Below are 22,645 nucleotides of genomic sequence, written 5' to 3'. Positions count from 1 at the left end.
TTTTTTGCATTCGTAATGCGAGTCAGTCGTGAGATTATGTTTAGCGTAAACAGTGCATCTTCGTCGCCAAGAATGTTTATTATTTTCTTTGGTTACGCAGAAAGTAGGCAAATGTCTCTACGTTAACCGAAATGGAAGGTCGTCCGAATCAATTTTTCCTCCTTCAGCCTTTACTCTGCGTGGTGGGTATTTTTGCAAAATATGCTTTATGAGAAGCAGATGAAAATTTTCAAACGTTCCAGTTTTATTATTAGCACTTTTGTAAAGAATATATGCATTATATATAGCGAGGTCTAAGAGGAGGAAACAATATTTTTTATACCATTTTGTGCTTTTTCGAACGCAGTGAAGTGAACTCAAAATCGTATGGATTTTATCAACTGCGTCCATCAAGTCATTGTAATCTGCTATACACTTTGGTATTCGCCTTGGTTCGCCAGTTTGATAATTCATTTTTTTCATTTCAACAAAATCATCAGAATGTAAGGTGCATAACAACCATACGTCTTTTTTATCATGCCACTTTAACGCCACTTTTAGCCTAAATTGAATGATTGTGTGAGAACGCATATATGCGTTCATAGCGCTCAAACGATTAAATAAATATTATTTCTACATATAAATTGATTGAAGCATTTTTACTTCTAGTATTTGCATACATTATTTGCCATTCCATTTCCATAACTGCAAAGTAAAAAGTTAACACTCTGACTGCTACGTTGGTCATTGGTAACCGGAGCGCTTCAACTTCTTATAATTGTAAAAATTGGATGAAAATTGACAATTAGGGCATTTTGAATATAACCGATAAATAGAAGATACTTTGAAATAAAAAGTGTCCCATTGAACAATTAAACATCTTCATTAGAACATCAATAAAAAAGAAAACGAAAACAAATCTTGCATCTAACGGGGCACAGTGTTAAAACACTGTGGCGTCCTGAGCGAAACGTGTGATCTCGGCGTGGCAGTCAAAGTGTTAAAGAATGTGAAACATAAAATAAGGTTTTGGACTATCTTGCTGTATCAAACGGAGTTGTATAAGAGATTGGAAGGTAACAGAAGAAGCATATTCTATTACTGAATGACGATGTTCAAGCTGCCGCGAGAACTCTCTGCTGATCGTGATAAACTCAAGTTTCCGAAGACGTGAGTTATCAATAAAGATTCAATTTTTCACGGCGAAGTAGTTTTGAAGTACGAGAACTATATGTTGAAAACTGCGAGAATTTGGAAACACAGGTCTGAGGAGGAAGATCGGGAAAAAGCATAGAAATCTGAAGACAGTAGCTGCAAATACTTCCACCAACATTAATATATTGACTATCTAATTGTCAATAATCGTTATTTTACAACTTTTAGTCATTATTTGTTCACTAATGACTAAAAGTTTTCTAAAAGGAAAGAAGAAAGAGAGCAGCGAATACCAATACTAAATTATAACAGTTTTTAAAATTAAATAAATACCACGATTAGGGTATTAAAATTTAAAAATAGAATTATATAATATAAGAATAACAGTACAGGTGTGCGAAAAAAAATAAGAACTTCCATATCAGGAGATTAACCTGGAAAAGCCACACCACAGACAAAACGAAGCAACTAAAGGACAAACTCAAAAAATTCTATTGGCTCACTGGCCGACGCTCCAAACTAAACACACGGAATAAAATTACCCTCTATAAGACCGTAATAAAACCTATCTGGACTTACGGAATCCAACTATGGGGAACAGCAAGTAATTCCAACATTGAAATACTTCAACGCTTCCAATCGAAAACGCTAAGATTCATTATAAATGCACCCTGGTATGTCACCAACGAACTAATACATCGCGACCTCAAGATACCAACAGTCAAAGAGGAAATAGCAAAATATAGCGACAGATATAGCAAAAGAGTCAACAAACATCGAAACCCCCCTTCAGATCCGCAGGCTGAAGAGACACTACCCGCTAGACCTAAACGCTAGATTCAATTAGTTATCTAAATTAAGTAATATTTACTTATAATACTTACTTATAAATTATACTTATTTAATTAACTTTAAGTATTAACTTATTATAAATAATTAGCCATGTCACTGCGCCATGCCAGAAAAAATTACTGAAAATTCTCAATGCGAGAATTGATTGTAAAATTTAATAAATAAAAAAAAAAACTTCCATATCGATTCCAACCATAAAACATTCGCAGGTAAAATTCACGAGCACTCAAAATCGTAACGCGATCGAACAACGATCGTTTCTCCATAGTGTTACGTTTACCCACGTGCTACACCTTTTCAAAAATTCTCTCAGCCACGAGGCACTCGAAGGGATAATTTTATTCGATTTACGAAGGCGTTCCGTCACCGTAAGATTTTAAGTGGCCACTCAGACCGTGCACTCTACTCCGTCAGCGACGTTTCAACGTCGATTGCCAGGCTCTTTGCCTTTTATACAGATACCTCGGAACACACCAGAACGCCACCCCCGCGTTGACCGTCAACGTTTCCGGAACAGAGGAAACGCGAAAATTCGTTCGATGTGTCTCTAAATTCCTAAATTTCTAAATTTATTCCGCTTCGGTCGAGAGTGAGCGGCCAATTTCTTTATCGATACACGCGAACGCCTCGAATATTTCTGAAGAAAATGCGAGAAAATCTCGATCGATCGTTTTGCATGGGGGGTCGGGCGCGATGGATATGGTTAGATGGATAAGAATACGGAAAGCTACCAAGAAATGGATACAAGTGGGTCCGTAATCGTCGTCGCGAAGGAACTTGCGCCGGAAGAGAGGCTGCGTGTCAACGAGTTACGAGATGTCGGCCAAGGGTTCGATGGGATGAAACACGTTACGGTGATGGAACTGAACAGCGAGTTACGGTTATTGGTACCGATGTCTACCATGCCTATTTCCTCTGTCATGTCCTTCCAATTTCCTTATTATTTGAACTTGTGTTGCTCGCTCCTTCCCATTCACATGCTAGTTTATTGAAGTAGAATGTGTACAGACATGCATAAATTTGTAGGGACGGAATAAGGTTACGAGCTTTCATTATCGTCTAGTGTTTTGCTTTCTGAAAGTACTGCATAGATATATGTAATTTTACTTATTCGTTGTTTACAAATTCTAATGTTATATTAGTAGAAGGAAATATTTACTGTAATTTGCTCGAGGATATGTAATGTTTGTACTGTGTGATCATCTTTTCACATAGATCCAAAGTGCTTTAAAAAATATCCAAGTGTCTAATTTCGACAACGTTTACTAACTCCTTTTTATCAAAGTAAAAACAATTTTAAATTCTTGTATATTTATATTATAATATTTATAGACCTTATCTGAACAAGAGAATCGGCTATCAATATCATTGTTAAATAATAGAGTTTTATTGAATAGTTATAACACTATATAGGGTGGTTGGCAACTGGTGGTACAAGCGGAAAAGGGGTGATTCTACGCGAAAAAAGAAGTCGAAAATATAGAATAACAATTTTTCGTTCGAGGCTTTGTTTTCGAGAAAATCGACTTTGAATTTTCGCTCGGTACGCGTGCACTTTATCGCGTCTCGTTACAACGGATCTCACTGTCGATTTTCTCGAAAACAAAGCCTCGAACGAAAAATTTTTATTCTATATTTTCGACTTCTTTTTTCGCGTAGAATCACCCCCTTTCCGTTTGTACCACCAGTTACCAACTACCCTGTATATTACATGCTAGTAAATAGTTCAATCTTGAAATTCATCCTTACAGATACCTGAGAATTCTCGATTTTTAACATACGTCACTCGTGTCAAAGTGAAATTGTGAGAAAGGGACAGAGATTCTGTATTATATGTTCTAAATTAACATAATTATGTTTCGATACGTTTCAATTATGCTATACATTATTCACATTATCGATTGTGATTAAATAGCCAGCGATCGAGTGCTTTCCAATCTAATAGGAATCGAATATGCCCAATTGACAAGCTACAAACATCGAATCAATAAAATATCGCACAATATATTTTCCTCGTCCGTGATGCGTAATTTAAATACCACCATTGTCGACTGTGCTGCATTCGTGCAACGTACAAATGCGAGTGAAGCAGTTTTGCTTTGATTTACAATTAGGTTTGACAGTATGGCGGATCGATCACGTTCGCGAACATTATTACGATTACCTTGTTCGAAAGAAAGCGAACGATATTTGATTGTATCGTGATTACACCGTGACTTGAGTACTTGTATAAATCAACGCTTTATCGTGGCGCAACGGTGAAACGATATTTCACGGCTGAGAGGGCTGCTGCTCCACGTGTCGCGTGGATTGATTATCGCGACTGCGATCGTTGAGGCAGAGAAACGCAATTATTAGAGAAATTTCTGAGAGACGACCATTACTCTTCGTGACTGTACAGAGTTGCACGATAGAACAATTGTAAAATATTTAAAAATATCAATTTTGCTAGGTCTGGCTAATAAATTGATTAATTCTCTAATAAATTAATAAACGCGATAATTAATTCTCTACTGTATTTGCGATACATTCGAGCTAAAATTTCATTTGCATTATTTAATATTTCTATGAAATATATTGAAATATGCTTTTTGAATAGGAAGCAACGTGTAGAAGAAAGATGTGCGTGTCTCTTTGTATAAATTTTTCTAACGATGATGTTGGAGATAAAAATTTCACCTAAATGATTACTCTATTGATTGTATTGATTTGTTTCGTGGAAAAATATATCATTCGTTTAAGTGGGTTTAACATTTTCCAAATATGATATGTATGAGAAAAGCTACTGTGTTACATAGCTTGAACCTTGAACCTTTTATCGATATGATTGATATTCATTTTATTGGTGTGAAATTAATGCGACTCTGTGACATTTTATGATATTATATTACTTTAGGATATTATATGACGAAAAAAAAGCTTGCTGAAGTACTTGTCGTTGATGCTGAGTACAGAGTTCTCCTTTCTCTTCGAATTTATACCGCTGAGATATCAACATAAATACGAATATATTCTTAAAACTGTTGCAATGTATTTAACAAATGAATGATTCGTCCATAAGATGACTGGCTAAAAATTATTCTACATTATTGAAAAATGTATAGTTATCCTGAATTGTATCTCTGTTACGATATTTCATAAATCTTGTTACGAAGAAAGGTAAATTGATGAATTAAAACAATGAAATAACGCACGCAGTTTAAAAACGTTGAATACCCAAAATATCTGACTATTCCTGTACTAAATTCAAGGATACTTAAAACACAAACATAAAGTCTCTACCTATATATATACCTAGAAGTAAACAGCTATAAACTACACTGAGATTCAGGATTAGAAAAAGGATGGCGAACAAAAAATTCGCTCTAAGAGAAAAAATGTTATCTGATAACATGTAGGTGCAAAAAGTGTAGAATCGAGGTGTAGAGGAGAATTGTAATGGGTGGAAACTGTAATGAGAAAAGGAGCAATATGTAGGATGCGATAAGATTAACATTTATACTGATATCTTGGCAATGGGTAACTTACATCAGCAGAAGAAACGAGGAAAATACAGATAGCGTATTGTACCGCTCGTAAATGTAACTGAACAGCAACTACTTTAAAGATGTTATGAGATAAACTTCAGCAATAAATAACTAATAGAAGTGCGCGGACTTATTCCTCCGTGGCCAGTTATGATAATAATTCCTACCGAGTTTTCAAACATTAAAAAGTACGATGAATTATAGTTGCGATGTCGAAACTATTTTCGTACAATTCTGATTTCTTTCGAAAATCAACGTTTTTTAAATGGTAAGCTAGGAAACACGTATATTCGTTAACGAAACCAATTAACGCGTGCGTTGATCGAATTGAAAAATTTAAGCAAGATATTTTTCGCTAATACGTTTCAATTTCGTATGATAGTTTGGATATATTATTTTCTGGTTCACGATCATATTTATTATATTTATTATATAGATTATACTATGTATTTTTTTCCGCATCTATTATCTTAAATATGTAAATTTAGAGCGTAAAATAAATCTCTATTTACATTTTACTTTTGTAGTCGAATTTATAAAAATGTAAATTTACATAAATTTACACTCACGGTATAATAATGCATACTGTAATATTTGATAATTTGTATAATTAATTTCTTTTATCGCAATAATAATTTTTATAATCTTTACGGAACAGAATTTATCTAATAAATATAAAATTATAAAATATGTGAACTACTGCGTGAGCCATCGATGGTACATGGAGTGTGACCCAGATGATAAATCACGTAAAATTAGAAAACTGATGCTTCGCTGCTTATAAATTTCGAAAGATAGTAGAGTGGAAAAATTTGATAAAAGAACAGAAGGAATGTGGCTTTCACTTGGCTGAGAAATTTTTTACTAGGCGAAATATCTCGTGCGAAACATGTACGTCGACAAAGACACGTGTTCGATGAGATTCGATCTAAGAACAATCGAAAGGTTCGATCGTTTCCACATGCGTTCGAGATAACACGCGAAGATACAGAACGATTTCATCGAGCGAATGGCCACAATTCCTGCAATTCAAGCAAACAGTATGTCTGGCAAGTTTTCAACGAAGAATCCGACAACGAAGTTTAAAGCCATAATAGTCGTGTAAAACCAGTCACTTAGGAGCGGTTCTACATTATTACCGAACAATATTACGATGACTTGAATTGAGAAGAAGAATGCAAAAAGTCCATCATATGATCTAATAAAACATAATGAAAAAAATTTTAGTGTTTAATATCTTTAACTCTTTGCACTCCTATGTCGAGTGCGACTCGACATCAGTTTTCATCTCAGGAGCTCGTTTGTGGAGTCCCACTTTTTTTTGTGAAACGTGCGAGAGAAATTGTTTCAAGATATATCATTATAAAATTAGAAAATACAACAACAGTATGAATACAACTGGTATTTAAGTGAATTTCTTTCTTCCTTTATTTCTTTAAATTGTTATTATTTTTTAGTCCAAGTAAATTTCAAATAAAACGCTTGAAAGCGTTGGCAGCTGCTGCTAACGAAATTGAAATTGAAATAAAATTTTATGATCCAACGTTAAAAGATAGTAAGATATGATAATTTGTCAGAAGAAGTTAACAATATACAGTACCGTGCAAAACTCTTACATTTACCACATAGAAACACATAATTTATTTTTAAGGATGAATACAGGGATACCTGATGTTACTTTAGTTCCAGGATCAGTAAATACCTTAAAAAATATTGATTCGTTCAACATAATTAGCGTTGTCATCTCTAGAGAAACAGCCCTCCTCAGTTTACACCATGATAAGACATAGAAGAATTTTTCAAAAGTATATTTAGTTTATGAGATGATGTAAGAATTTTGCACAATAATGTACCTATTGTTTCTAGATAAAATGTAGTAAAGTTACTAATCTGTAAAAATTTATGACAGCATCTTCTAATTGGTTGTTTAACACATTTACTATTACTACAACACAATTATCCCTGGTGTAACAATATTTGTCACAGCACAGTATGCTGCATACTATCCTCATTGCTTGCCTTTTTAAATTGTTTCGTCAAAAAGCTCGAGAATTAAAGTGCAATAATTATGTTGACAAAAATAATATGCATAAGGAATAATTCCTTAAATAATATGCAACAAATACGTTTATTATTTCTGTCTAATTAATTAGTAAAACCGTTCAAGAACCAGACACTGCAATTTGCCTGACTGATAATGTTCTCATACTACTTTCAGTAGAAACATCAATCCTAACCGCGAAACGATTCCATTAATTGTGCATCGTTAATGAACCAGTTTCACAGACGATCACGACCAAGTTTCACACCATCTAACTACAGAATCTAACTATAGACTACGGAATAATTGAATCATCGTCCAGAGCGCACTTTCGAGTAGCAGTGAGGTTCGCGAACGAGTGCAAATCATCTACATCGGCCGAAGAGGCCGGTTGACGGCTCGCGTCTACGAAACAATCGCAAAATTAGCAGCGACAGCCGGTGACGACAGTAGTTTGGCTCGAGCGTTTGTTTCTACAGGTGGTCGGTTGGCATTCTCGATGTCAATGGCACTTGCACGAATCCGCGCGACAGCCGCCGCGTCGGTTACGAAACTCTTGGCACTGGACCGGCGCGAAATCCGAAAGAGCTGTGAAGTTAGTGGCGCCGTATTCTTGGTAAAAACACACTCGTAAGTCACGATCGAGATCGAAAGAAGAAGGGAAAGAGAATTTGGAAATCGCAACGAGGAAATAGAGGCGAGACCACGCCGCGAGCTATTTGCTTTGAAAACAGACTTCGTAGCGGGCGTTTGAAGAATCGGTTTAGAGTACCAAGATATCTTGTACGTTGGGTGGCAGTCAATTCTCAAATCGATCAGATTGAAACAGAAGAGCAGGAAGAAAGGGAGAAACAATTGCAGTGGAGTGTGTTAGGATAAACTATCCAGTTGATCGTAGATTCTACATTGATTGACAATTGATTCTAGATCTTTAGTCGTTATAGCATCTTATAGACATAAATTATGTGGAAATATTAGTATTAGATGGTTCTGATAGAAGGAAATGGATCATACATAATTCGATAAAATAATATAAAAGAAAAAATGTTGTGCGTCTATTATTGAGTTGGCACCTAAGTGATTGCGGATTTTGTCATTAACACTTTGACTGCCACGTTGGTCATTGGTGACCGGAGCGCTTCAACTTCTTACAATTGTAAAAATTGAATGAAAATTGACAGTTGGGGCATTTTGAATATAACCGATAAATAGAAGATACTTTGAAATAAAAAGTACCCTATTGAGCAATTAAACATTTTTATTAGAACATCGATAAAAAAAATGAGAACAAATGTTGCATCTAACGGTGCACTGTGTTTGCATCCATATCTTCCAGGGGTAACCTACGAATATTATTATAAACACACCTCAGAAAATAATCGTAAGTGCTGCTTTATAATCATATAATTGAAGTTAGAAGTGCGAACGTACCTTACTATTATATATAGAATGAGCAAATACCGTTTACTAATATCTTCTACACGTTTCAACAATATATTCTGCACGTTTTGTTTACAACGAAAGAACGAATGCGAATGGTTTGTTGAAACAAACGAAGTTTCGTTACAATATGTCGCTATCAACTGTTACCAAGGCGCCACGGTGGTCAACCGTGACCACCAATAAGATAACCGGTCCATTGGTGAAGAATGTTGTCTTACATCGTCAATTTATTATTATTTTGCCATTATATGCTTTGAATAATAAAAATACTCCCGTGGCGTCCTGAGCGAAACATGTGATTTCGGCGTGGCAGTCAAAGTGTTAGGTGATAATGGGAAATTAATAAAAATTAGGAGGTCACTTAGTTGCCAACCGAATATTTCCTTGTAAAATGAAAGAAACTTTTGCCACAACATAATACATAAAGCGAGTGGCAAAAATGTTAGCACATATTTTCTTTATTATATTTTCCAATTAATTGTTTTTCCTATTTCATTCTTTTATGTGGTATTACATTTCATTCTCATAGCATCAAATTCTTTTAGTCATATGAAAGTGAAGAAACTAGAAGAAACGAAATTTAATATGCTAATTAATTAGTATGCAAATTCTACAAGTTGAACGGTGTGTCAATATTTTTTGTAATTTCTGTACGTCCGTATGTATATTTAGAGATTTAAATGGAGGAACTGTAGTAAAATGATGGAAAGCCTGAGTTAAAGTAAAAAGATAATATATACTAACGATTGTAACTGATGAATTGGGGATAGAATTTAGCATTTCATTTGATTATACTTTCTCCATTTCTACTAAATATATAAGATATGATAGTTAGTTACGACTGTCAAATATTCTACGACCTTTCCGCTAGCATTAAACCCTAAGCAAACCTGATACAAACGACATAAGATAATTTCAAGACAAATAGAGCATCGTAGTAGTGTGACCGAGTAGAGAGCAAGCGTTTCATTCAATCGAGTCACAAATTAAATCCGATTCGGGAGGGGAACGTCAAACAAACGCCAACGATTTCTTTCTATTTGCAAATAAACCAGCATTTCAAATAAATTTCCATGAAAACGATAAAGCGATTTTATTCCGTCTCGTATTTCAATAAAGAAAGATAAGAAAAGAAAAAGAAAATTGAAATTTTTCACTAAAAATAAAAATGATCTTCGCCACGCTCTTGTACAATTGGATTAATATTATTAGTGAAATCTTACAAATCAAACGTCGTGAATTAATGATATTAACACATTGCGTACGGGTCACGAGATATCTCGTTTTCATGTTTTTTCGATTGAATCGATGACTCAAGCAACCGGAGACAATTGTTTTTGTTACGTTACCAGGATAATGAAGCCTCCAGCATTCTTGTGACAAATGATTAGCAAAACAACTGAATGTTGATATTCCAAGCATGTGAAAACAATCAGTCAGTATATCGGTAGATCTATGCCGATCGTCTACCGTATTTTATAAAGTGTTTTATTGTTGTACATTCTCTTATTTCAAAGTTCGTGTTTTAATTTGTAAGGAAACAGCTTTTTAAATGTCGTTTACATTTTCGATCTCTTACTGACAATTTATAACAAAAAATGCTTTACCAGATATTACACTCTAAAGCATTATTCAAGTTTGTGAAATAAATAATAGTTGAAAAAATCTTACATAATAAATAGATGTATAAAATATATAGTAATATTTAACACTAGAACTACCGATAGTTAACACGAAGCTATTTCTACCAAAATCAGTTAAAATGACTAGACTTTAAAAAATACGTAATAATAGAATATTTTTATATTTATTGGTTTATTACTTTCTGACAGAAGGAATTCCATGTTATGTAGTACATTTTTCGTATTATTAATCCATCTGGGACCATGATCGACCTAAACGAGGGTTGGCACATTTATAAAATTGTAGAACCAGTCGTTTTGACTGCTGTGGTATTTCTAGCGATCGATCCGGAATTTTCCTAATAACTGACATCATCGTACTGAATGATACGCGGTAAAAATTTGAAAAACGCGTGGCAAGTTGTAGAAAACGAGGAAACTGGTTAATTGGGGTTCGATAAACAGATTGCAGGACCTTTTTACACTGACAAGTACCAGTCATTTCGACTGCTTCTGGTATAAGTAGCCTCGATACAAAATTATTTTCAGTTTGAATATATAAAAAACAAAATAAAATTCGTTGTATTATTCTTTTAGTTATCGTTGCGAAAGTCATTACACCATTGCGGGAAAAAATAACATGAAGTAGGAATTTTAAAATAAAATTATAAAACCAGTGAATTTAATTGATATGGTAGTTCTAGTGTTAAAAATACGTAGCGGCACATGACAATTTAAATTAAATAAGAAGATTAAATAAGAGGATTCTTTTAGTCATCGTTGCGAAAGTCATTACACCATTGCGGGAAAAAATAACATAAAGTAGGAATTTTAAAATAAAATTATAAAACCAGTGAATTTAATTGATGTGGTAGTTCTAGTGTTAAAAATACGTAGCGGCACATGACAATTTAAATAAGAGGACAATTTAAATAATGTTGTTGTTTTGCCTCGGAGTATTAAGATCGTTAGTATACGTACAAACGTCGGACAAAGGCGAATCTGAATTTTCCGACTCTCCTCCTACCAATATAAATAAACAGACGCGATCGCCAGCGAATCAGCTATTATTAATTATCATACGAGTTATTAGCAGTTATGATACGAGTTATTATACGAGCTCTCGATTAATATCTTCGAGTTATCTGCGAGCGATTATACACTGTCTTTGCGAATACGTTTGTACGAGCGACTTTGTCTATATTTATTTATAATTAATTTCATTTATTTGAAATATATTTGACGGGTTGCAACAGAAAGTTCTCGTTACCGTTTTATCAATCCTCTACAATTCCACCACAAATACTTTATGTGAATATGTTGGAATACAACGATATTAGTCTTATACAGATGAGGTGATTGATCGAACGGATTCTTCCCTTCGTTGCCCTTCGATATCCCCACTAGCGTGCGTTCATTCGACGTACCGCGGCGGCTGGCGCGTGTATGCTCTTTCGAGAATTCGGCGGAAGGAGCGTAAGGATATGGATGGAACATCGGGCACGTCGGTGTCGCGCTTTGACGGTGTCACGTAAAATAACAAAATAAAAAAGGAATTTGAGGTAAAAAATAAAAAAGAAAACTTTTTTTTTCTAACATCAATACACTTTACAATCTACTTCCGAACTCTAGGCGTGACTTTCTAAGACTGACTCTTATGATTTTACTTTCGATCGGATCCGATTACTTTCTTTTGTCATCCCTCAACATCCCCACCGTCCATGCATTTGCTAGGCGTCCGCGATCGTTGCCACGTGCTCTTTCTTCTAGAACCTTCGGTGGAAGGACCGTTGGGATGTTGATGGTTCGTTAGGCACTTCAGCGATATACATTGTCGCCGAGTGCCGCCACATCTTTATCTCTATCGTCAGTCCGTCGGATTTGAAGTATGCCGGTCGTGACAACGGCGTAGCGCTTTGTATCGCGAAGCTGCTGGAAGGTTCCGTAGCACGTGCCGCCACACAGCATCTACACAGGTCACACTCATTACTGCATAGAGAGTGGGGTCGAAAATCTTTTCAGGGGCCATGGGTCGCTAAGTCAGTGAGTCTGAGAATAACTAGCCAACTGTCAACATTCCACGACACTCACTTATATTTCCTGTAATTCTTGTTTACTAAAGATCACATAATATTATTTCAACATAAACATCGTGTCTTCCACAGATTATTAATCTTAATTTCGAGATTAGATTCTAACAGAATATAATACCAAACGCAAATGAAAAATCTATATACAGGGTGGTTGGTACAAGCGGAAAGGGGGTGATTCTACGCGAAAAAAGAAGTCGAAAATATAGAATAAAAATTTTCCGTTTGAGGCTTTGTTTCCGAGAAAATCAACTTTGAATTTTCGCTCGGTACGCGTCCACTTTATCGCGTCTCGTTATAACGGATCTCACTGTAGATCGTTGTCTCGATGGAAAAATTAAAAAAAAAAAATTGTTATTCTTTATTTTCGACTTCTTTTTTCGCGCAGAATCGCCACCAGTTACCAACCACCCTGTACATGCGTCCCATAGCTTGGCAAGCACGTTTCTGCAGCGTTTAAAAATGTGCGGGCCCTGGGAGCGCGTTGAGCAATGATAGTAATAAATATATGAATCGTCTTTTTATCCATCAGAATATAAATTTGAAAATTACAGAGAACAAGTCGTGTAAACCATTGCCAGTAACTTGTCAATTCGTCAGTAGTATTAGTTGGTAAATCATTGATCGTTCAAAAACATTTTTGTCTAGCGATACCCATCGCAAACACACGTATCGCACGATTCGTAACGAATCACGAAAAAGCTGTTTGTTGGAATCGAGAGTAGAAAAATCGAATTAACGTTTGATATTCCATTTCATATGTACGAGATCAGTTGCGTATCGTCCTTGTTTTCAACGTGTTCGTAGTGGTCTACAGACTGTGTGTCTCGCGTCACTACACGGTGCAGCGTTCCAAACGTAAACAAATAGTATGTGGTAATCGCTAGTGTTTCTATGATAAACGCACGGGCAATCAACGATTTCCATGCGTGACAACGGTGATTATTAAACGCGTTTAACGCCAGACTAGTTGGATATCCAATGTTGATGGAATTCTAACAGAGGATAGCAAATTACTCGGTTAATGTAAACATTACGATAATTCCATCAACAGTTGCACAAACTCGTTAAAAAATCAGAATGGTAGGTTATTGGGATATTTGGAACACATTGGATTAGTTGAAATAGAAACTGCGTTTGTGCTACTACAAATCAAAATATACAGCACGGAGTAAAAGTTTTTAAATGATTTTCTCCATTTTACCTTTGACCTATACAGGGTGGTTGGTAACTGGTGGTACAAGCGGAAAGGGGGTGATTCTACGCGAAAAAAGTCGAAAATATAGAATATTAAAAATTTTTAAAATTAAAAAAATTTTTTTTCGGCACGCGTACCGAACGAAAATTCAAAGTCGATTTTCTCGAACACAAAGCCTCAAACGGAAAATTTTTATTCTATATTTTCGACTTCTTTTTTCGCGTAGAATCACCCCCTTTCCGCTTGTACCACCAGTTACCAACCACCCTGTATATTAAAAAGTTTTCTAAAATACCAGTATTCTGTGTTTACTTCTTTCTTTTAAATTGTTATATTCTGTGAAACATTTAGTAATTCTAAACTTTGTAATATTGGTGTACATATGTGTAAGAATAAATAAAACAATAACTATGATATGCTTATCATACCTTTAATTAAAAGGATAAGTGCAGTACAAGACTCAGTTCACGCTACTGGAAGTTGTTTTGAAAAGGTGGTCATCTTTTAGAAAATCAGTAGTTGAAAATTTAAAAAATGCGCCCTATTTACGGGCCAAGTGAAGAAAAAGACGACCGACGTGAAAAATAGCTAATTAAATTAAAACAACTCGCTTCTATATTAGTTTTGGATTAATATTAGATTGTCCGAAAAGCTTCTTTCGTTTTATAAGGAAATAATAGACGCGCAATGTTTTTTGTTTTATATTAGTTTATTGAATTATGCACGAACGTAATAACGTAGAAATCATACCTAATTCAATAAAATAATACAAAACAGAAATTGTCGTTCACCTATTATCACCTTATAAAACGAAAGAAACTTTTCGGAAAGAAACCTAATACGAACATCGCCTTAAGAATCGCTTACAAAAATCATTCTACCTGACTTTACCATCTGAATCAACATTTAAACGTGATAAAACTAACCAATAATGTTGGTTTAATCGCGAATTGTTTTGCAAGTAGTACAATGTGAAATGTCTCGTAACATCGTCTCATGACACAGGGGAACATTACAGAAAGTTGGTATCTATTAATTTTTAAGTCTTCTATCTGAATGCTAACCTGTGCAAAATCTTATCCTTGTGCAATCGAATATATTTACGAATATATTTTTAAACTTAACGAAAATGATCTCAAATCCTGTTTATATTAAAAAATATACTCGCATCCGCTAAAGATGTGTTGGCCATGAAGACAGAATCGAAGCAAGCACTTGAAATTCTTCCAACTTTCAACCGTCATCGCTAGCCTAGTTCCTAGCCGCGAGTCGTGCTTTTTCACGTTTAGCACACGAAAGAGGGATAAAAATGAGAAACTATTAACCTAAACTTATACGTCGTAATGGTAATATAGCCTCGGTAGGTTGACCTTGTTAAGGGGACCATATGGAGGGAAAACAGAGAGACGAAGAAAGAAGAAAAATGTGTTATAGAAGGGAAGAAGCGAGTAAGACGGTGGAAGAAGATCTAGAGACAACGTTAAAAAAATTCCTTACAGCCTCAACACAGGAAATTTTCAACTACCTGCGATCCTCGCATTTCACAAGCATCGTTGATGGCGCGTATAAACAATAATTACTTTGAGATTGCAGCTCGTATTCTTGAATAATCCAAAGATTTCTGGAAAGGACGTTTGCCATCGTAGCTTCCAATTTCATAAAGACACTTCAAAAGTGGATAGTTAACAATCGCTTGTTGGCAATATCGTAGCTATATGAAAAATAAAAATAGAGAGAAAAATAAGACACACGCAAGTTTGAGGAATATGGAAAAAGACGAAGCGAAAGGTAAGAGGAGGATTCAAGGGGTTAAAAACGCTGAGAAAGTAACATTTTCATGCTGCTTTTCCTGCCTATTGATATCCACTTTTCAGCTCTTTCATCTCCTACCTCGAATTGTTATAGTCGCCAGGCTTTTGATTGAACAAGAATTTTATAAACACTTTCCAAAAATTGTAAATTCGCCCATTTGTATAACCCATTTGTGCACTTTACTCTGAGATATTGAATCTTCGTCTATGAACATTTTTCAGTGAATAGGTTACAGAACAAATTTAAACGATTCTATCAAGAAACTTATTCTCCTTCGGTGTTAGAGAGTTTCGCTCGTATCGAAACCCAAAGAAAAGGTAGACATAAATAATATTAGACTCTAAAGGCACTCTATGCATTTTCCGTTCCTAAATATTAATCTTTATTCCATTTAGATGTTTCCATAAATTTTATAAATACAGCACAGACGCGAGATCCTACCAATAAATTCGCCTTGGTCTATTTCCCCGTTAAAGATCTTCATCCGCGTCGAAATCGATAGGAAAGCTAACCACTGAACATAACTTGTTCGAACATAATTTATTGCGATCATCGACTTAGTTTGCCGTGAGTTTCATTTTATCAGAAGAGATTTGTAAAATGGCTGAAATTAGACGGGACGTTAATTACAATATTAATTTTTAAGTCTTCTATCTGAATTCTAATCTGTGCAAAATCTTATCCTTGTGCAATCGTTTACAAATATATTTTTAAACTTAACAAAAAATGATCTCAAATCCTGTTTATAGTAAAAATTAATATTAAGCTCCTTTCATACATTCGTTTCAATTCCTGACAGAGTGATGCTATTGGGTTGGCAACTAAGTGATTGCGGATTTTGTCATTAGGTGATAATGACAAAATCCGCAATCACTTAGTTGCCAACTCAACATAACCTCAACTTAGAGCAGCGGCAATATCGAAGCTGGAAAATGAAAGGCTCGATGCAATGCTATTCGATAAGTTAGAAGAATGAAATCGAAATATTTCATAAATCTTTACGTATATTTAACTAAAAACAGTTTAAAACATGTTTCTTTGCTATTCGTAAAATTGTCTAATTTGACGAAAGTTTGTCGAATGAAATATTTAAAACCTCAAAAAAACGATAAACTTCCATAAAGGATAATAATATTAATTGGATCCTCGTTATTTAAATTTCCTAATGAAGGAGAAAAAATAGAAGAAGTTGATTATTCTCGACAGAAATAAATACGAATATATAGAGGAATAATGAGGTTCGTTGTTAAATTGAGAAATTACATAATCAATAATGACAAGTTTACTATTATAACGTTGGGTGGTTTTCCGCGACGCAGCGAAACGCTAAGTACAGCCATTTATAAGCGAAAAGCAGAAGTTACTTTTGAAATAATGCCAACGTTAGATTAATAGTCTCTCGATCAACAAGACAACACCAAGGACTTTCGCTGAGTTCAGTTTGACATATCCGACATTCGCAATAGTTCCGGAACATCGGTTTCGATTTGACAATGTTTCGTATAAGGTTGCATGCAGTTTAGCCAATGTTTCAAAAATACTTTTTCATTAGTGAGCGTTCTCAACGAATAATCAGATTCTTTTGAAACGCATATGCGTTTGTTAAGTTGAAAGCACCTTTAGCACGCTAAACGCGGAACTAATTTTCTTTTATTTTTCATTTAGATGATGTGTAAAGATACATCTGTATTATAATAATATTAATATACTATAATAATATACTATAAATATATTACATATATAGTAATAATACGCTATACAGGGTGGTTGGTAACTGGTGGCACAAGCGGAAAGGGGGGTGATTCTAGGTGAAAAAAGAAGTCGAAAATATAGAATAACAATTTTTCGTTTGAGGCTTTGTTTTCGAGAAAATTGACTTTGAATTTTCGTTCGGTACGCATGCACTTTATCGCGTCTCGTTCTAACGGATCTCACTGTAGATCGTTGTCTCGATGGAAAAATTAAAAAAAAAAAAAGAAAAATTAAAAAAAAGAATATATAAGCAAAAGATTAAGTTATAAGTTATAACGTACCGCACGCGTACCGAGCGAAAATTCAAAGTCGATTTTCTCGAAAACAAAGCCTCAAACGAAAACTTTTTACTCTATATTTTCGACTCCTTTTTTCGCGTAGAATCACCCCCTTTCCGCTTGTACCACCAGTTACCAACCACCCTGTACAAGCAAAAGACAAACGTTTGGTATATCGATATCACCTAAACAGAAAGTTTAGTGCCGGCCTTCTAGGAGCGACATTTAATGTGTTGAAGGTTTTCAGGGAAAGAGGAAATTAAACAAGAATTGTATAGATTTTGCGAGATTCGTCTAAAAAGAGATATAAGGGTGCAAAGTTCAAAATCGAAAGATGTAGACGTAAAATTAAACAAATTTGAATATCCAAACTTGAAAATTGAAAAAAAAAAAGAATCGAAAATTCAGACCTAAAGATGCGAAAATTCGAACTCAAAAATTGGAAGGCTCAAATGTAAAAATTTTCAACCTATGATTATTTGTACAAACCTTAACGAACGTACTAACGGTTGCATCTGACAAGCAAACCACTGGCGTTTTACCGAATGTAAAAACCGAACTAGAAATTTCGGCAGTGTGACGGGATTTAATGTTTAAATTTAAATTTCGAAACCGCGCGCGAAATCGATTTACCTTGAGGGAAACAGCGTCACGCCTAGAAAACTGTTTTGCTGCCAAAGGTCAACGTCTACGCTACTGTCAACAAAACCGCCGACGATGCAACACGATAGTTCGTTTACACATGTACCAACCATACGAATATGTATCTACGTTCCTCAAAAAACCTTTCTCCGCGCGAGAGAGAACTGTTGACATAACAAAACGGTCGTAATTTTGTAGACTCGTTTGCAATATAACTTTTTATTACTGCAAGACATTCCTAAATTATATTTATATTATATATTAGTAAAAGATTGAGATATAGATACAGAGTAATTAATTCTTAACAGATGTGTAATAAATATAGCAGTAATTAAATTTATTATGGATGGAATTTCACCCGATGTTCTTTAAATTCATGATATTACGAATTACGTTCCCGAAAAAGACAAATAAATCAATTATAATTTAATTTAATTACATTTACCTGATTTTGATTTGTAAAATAATAAAAAAACGTAATTTTCTTTGATGGAAGATTCAAGATTAAAGTTATTTCAACTGCTACTTCAAAAGATTAAAGTTATTTCAACTGCTTCATTATTACGTACATTTAGAGAGATTTAAGGAGAAAATAATAAAAATAAAAAAGAAGCGTTTAAAAGATTAAAGTTGGAACAATAAAACAACAATATTCGTAACATTCGAAAATCGAAAACGCTCGTAGTGCAACGTCAAAAGTTCGTCTGGAGTCTGAAGAAAAAGGCGGTAGGAACTAGTTGGAAACAAAGTTACCTCGAAACGGAAGTGCACATATAGTGAAAAAAGGAGTGAGAGGTAGATGGAAGACGAGGACGTTACTTTTCAAAGGATAATGCATTCGAAACCGCAGAATTCTACATTTCGCGAGAAAACGGGAACAGCGTGCATACACGACTTCCTAAACGTATACACAGAGATATCTAATATGTATATTTGCCTGACTTGGAAGGTCGAAGGTCAATAGGATCGCGCCCAAAGGATCAGGAATAGACATCGAATGTGCGACCTCGATATGTCCCGTATTTGAAAAACGAATTAGTCAAAACAGAAGTTAAGACTTATTAAACGTTTCTTTCAATTCGGATGACAATCTCGAATTACGCGTCAAATTTAATATTACAACTATTTATCATGCTGATCAAAATGACTGTTAGTAATATTTGAAATTTGCATTTCTAGAGAATTTCTATAAAGAATTACGTAATTTTGTATGCACCTTTAATTTTAATCACTTTGGTACGAGCTTTATCTATACTTCAATCGACCATAGGTTTAGTGCAAGAATCATTGATGCTCGAAAATGTTCGTTTGTCAAACGTGTCTTGGAATTCTTATCGATCAGATTCAACGTTCTACTAAATCTTACTCGTGATCTCCTAGAATCACATTTTTCTACGCACGACTATTACGCTTTAGAAACAATCGACACTTACACGTTTACAGACGACTAAACTACGTTTATTTCAGAATCAGTCGCATAAAGTTGCGCTTTCGTCGATTCAAATCACTACGATCTTATAAAGCGAACGATTGTAACCGGTAAATGGTAATTTTCTTTCGGTTACAAGATATAAGGTTTGCATGAATAACTAAGGGACGTTTTTAAAATTGAAACACGTTCGAAGAAGAAAAAACGATAACAATTATTTTGCACTCACCATTTCTGCATCATCCTGTCATAGACGCTTCGAAGCGTCCTTTACGTTTCCGGCATCGTCCTGAACCGGCGTCACTCCGTTTAGATGCAAGTTCCTGTTGTTGTCCTCGTAGAATTGAACAGAAGGAATGTTCTTGTCACGATAAATCGTTGACAATCGTTTTAAATGTGAATACGTGATAATGAAACACGACGCCCCAATACTACGAACGAACACAAAACATGACAAGCACACGCGTAAGGCGCGAGACCGACTGACTGACTTTCTCGATTTCGGTTGTGGCTCCTGCATCAGCGCCACCTGTTTTACACACACCATACGCGCGCACACATACACACACACACACACGTGACCGACCCACCGATTATATAGTAATACTTCGCTAACCGGTCGCGGGTTGGGACCTTATCTGGTCAGTTACCAAGGACGGTATACTTCTAAGAAATCTGGAATATCTTTCATTTTCATTAAGCGCGAATGCAATACGGGCACCTAAGGCTACGGTTACAGTGGATGTGCAAATTGTCATACTGACGAATGAAACATCTGGAAACCGATATACGTATACATACATTCATAGATTGCGGATTCTTATGCATTTATTGCAGGAAATTTGAAAGTGTAAAATTGTATAGAATGCACATAGTATGAAAAGATATACATGTATAATATTCAAAGTATAGTGCTTTCTATAATACTTAGCAGATAAAACAATTTTTTATCGAATTTATACTTTTTTAATTATACCCTTAAAAATATAAATTTACATAAAAACTTGCACTCTACTCGTAATAATTTATACATATATTTGATTGCTTTAATAATTCAATTCGTCAAAACACGCATGTAATCATAGCCTAACACATTTATTTCACATAGGCAACATTAAAACCTCGCTTCATAAAATCAGTTCCCATGACTGGTGGGGATAACGATAGCCAGTTATCGAGGCATAGTTCGGCCACTTAACGTGACACTACCCTACATCTTCGCTCGCATTAATGTGTGCGCACTGTAATAACTTTTCTTGTTTTCTTACGGATAACTTTTCTTACGGGTTATGTCTCAGGGCGACAACAAAGTTTCGTTTACGAATTATTCATATGAGATCTCGGATCTTCGGTAAGTGTGATTTACCACGTTATACTGCAATTTATATGTATCGTTGCTCCGCGAACTTGACTAAAGAGGGAACACTATTCAACTTTCGAACTTCAAGAGGGATAAAACTTTACGAGAGTATTAAAGATAACTTTTTCGGATAACGATAGATTTTGGTAAGCTGTAACATGAGATAACAGAATCTTATCTTTACATTCACTAGATACAGAATTTAAGCGTGACGGATATAGGATAAACACTTTCGTGGTATAGTGCGAATGCATACGTAGAGGGCATTGTTGTTTTTGGAACGTTTGGAACTCAGGTATTTAAAAAGGGTGAGTTGATAACAAATAAACAAGTTAAGCAATACAATTACAAAAGTTACCATGAATACGTGCCACGAATTATACGATGAATTGCCATCACGACTTTATACTATAGATAAGAATTTTAGTTGGGACTAAATGATAATCAGCCAAAAATATAATTTCAAAGATTTTCTACATAAAACGTGACTGAAACAAGCGCTGGAAAAATTAAATGAATTATATGAAATTCTTTAGCGAAAGAAAATTGCTACATTTTATTACTTCGGTACAATTAACGTCAATTCATATAGGCAATTTTCCTTATTTAGGCCAGTTTTATAAAATCAGATCAAACTTGACATCCAATTTAATCGTTATTTGTCTGCAAACGTAATTCAGACTTACAAACTTAGATATCGAGCACACAACTAACTTCATTTGAGTTAACTACAAGAATAAAAATGTGACTAGCGGAACATGGACTGTTATGTATATACATACAAATATATGCGATTAAAAGTAACTATACAATAATCATGTTTATAGATTGTACAATCATGTATTTGCAATAACATCTAGGATAAAAAATAAACTTTATTAGAAGTGGCAAAAGTATTTCTTAACATTAAATGCTATATTTTCATTGATATGATCTCCATTAGCGTCATGAATAAGTAGATATACCATAACTTTCTTCACGGTTCCACTGTTTTAAAATGTACAGTTTACTACGTTAATATATATATAGATTATATATATATATATTTTAAATTATATAATATATTTTACATTATTAAATAAAAATATATATATATAATATAACATAATGTAATAATAAAATAAAATAAAAAATATATAATATCTTAAATTATTTAATATATTATATATTATTATATGTATTATTACATATTACTAAATATATATATTTATATGATATAATGTAATAATAAAATAAAAAATATATAATAATATATATACATTATATAATATAAATATATATGTATGTTATATTATATATGTATATGTATACATACACATACACACATACGTACTATATTATAAGCGCGTTCTCTGTGTATTTTTCATTCATAATTTATCAAATGCATTCTTTTACAATCTACATATATCTAGTGAATAAAATGAATTTTGTAAATAATAAAGAATACTACCTATGGAATTATAGA

The 22,645-nt window shown here is 34.3% G+C and overlaps 1 protein-coding gene across 2 annotated transcripts in view; it reads right to left on the bottom strand.

Annotated features, from left to right (window-relative positions):
• Positions 1 to 20,347, bottom strand: part of LOC117235816 (diacylglycerol kinase 1) — a 151,330-nt gene extending 130,983 nt beyond the window's left edge. Inside the window, exon 1 of one of the 2 annotated variants that reach the window (XM_033498179.1) lies at positions 20,050 to 20,347. The gene's annotated coding sequence lies outside the window, so the exon portion shown is untranslated. The remainder of the gene's footprint in view (positions 1 to 20,049) is intronic. The other variant, XM_033498178.1, reaches the window with a different exon arrangement.
• Between the last annotated feature and the right edge of the window lie 2,298 nt (positions 20,348 to 22,645).

This window comes from Bombus vosnesenskii, unplaced genomic scaffold (genome assembly GCF_011952255.1).
Source record: "Bombus vosnesenskii isolate JDL3184/JDL3185 unplaced genomic scaffold, Bvos_JDL3184-5_v1.1 scf7180000013320, whole genome shotgun sequence".
Lineage (NCBI taxonomy): Eukaryota > Metazoa > Arthropoda > Insecta > Hymenoptera > Apidae > Bombus > Bombus vosnesenskii.
The sequence above is the reverse complement of the archived record's forward strand: the minus strand, read 5'-3'. Positions and strand labels throughout refer to the sequence as shown.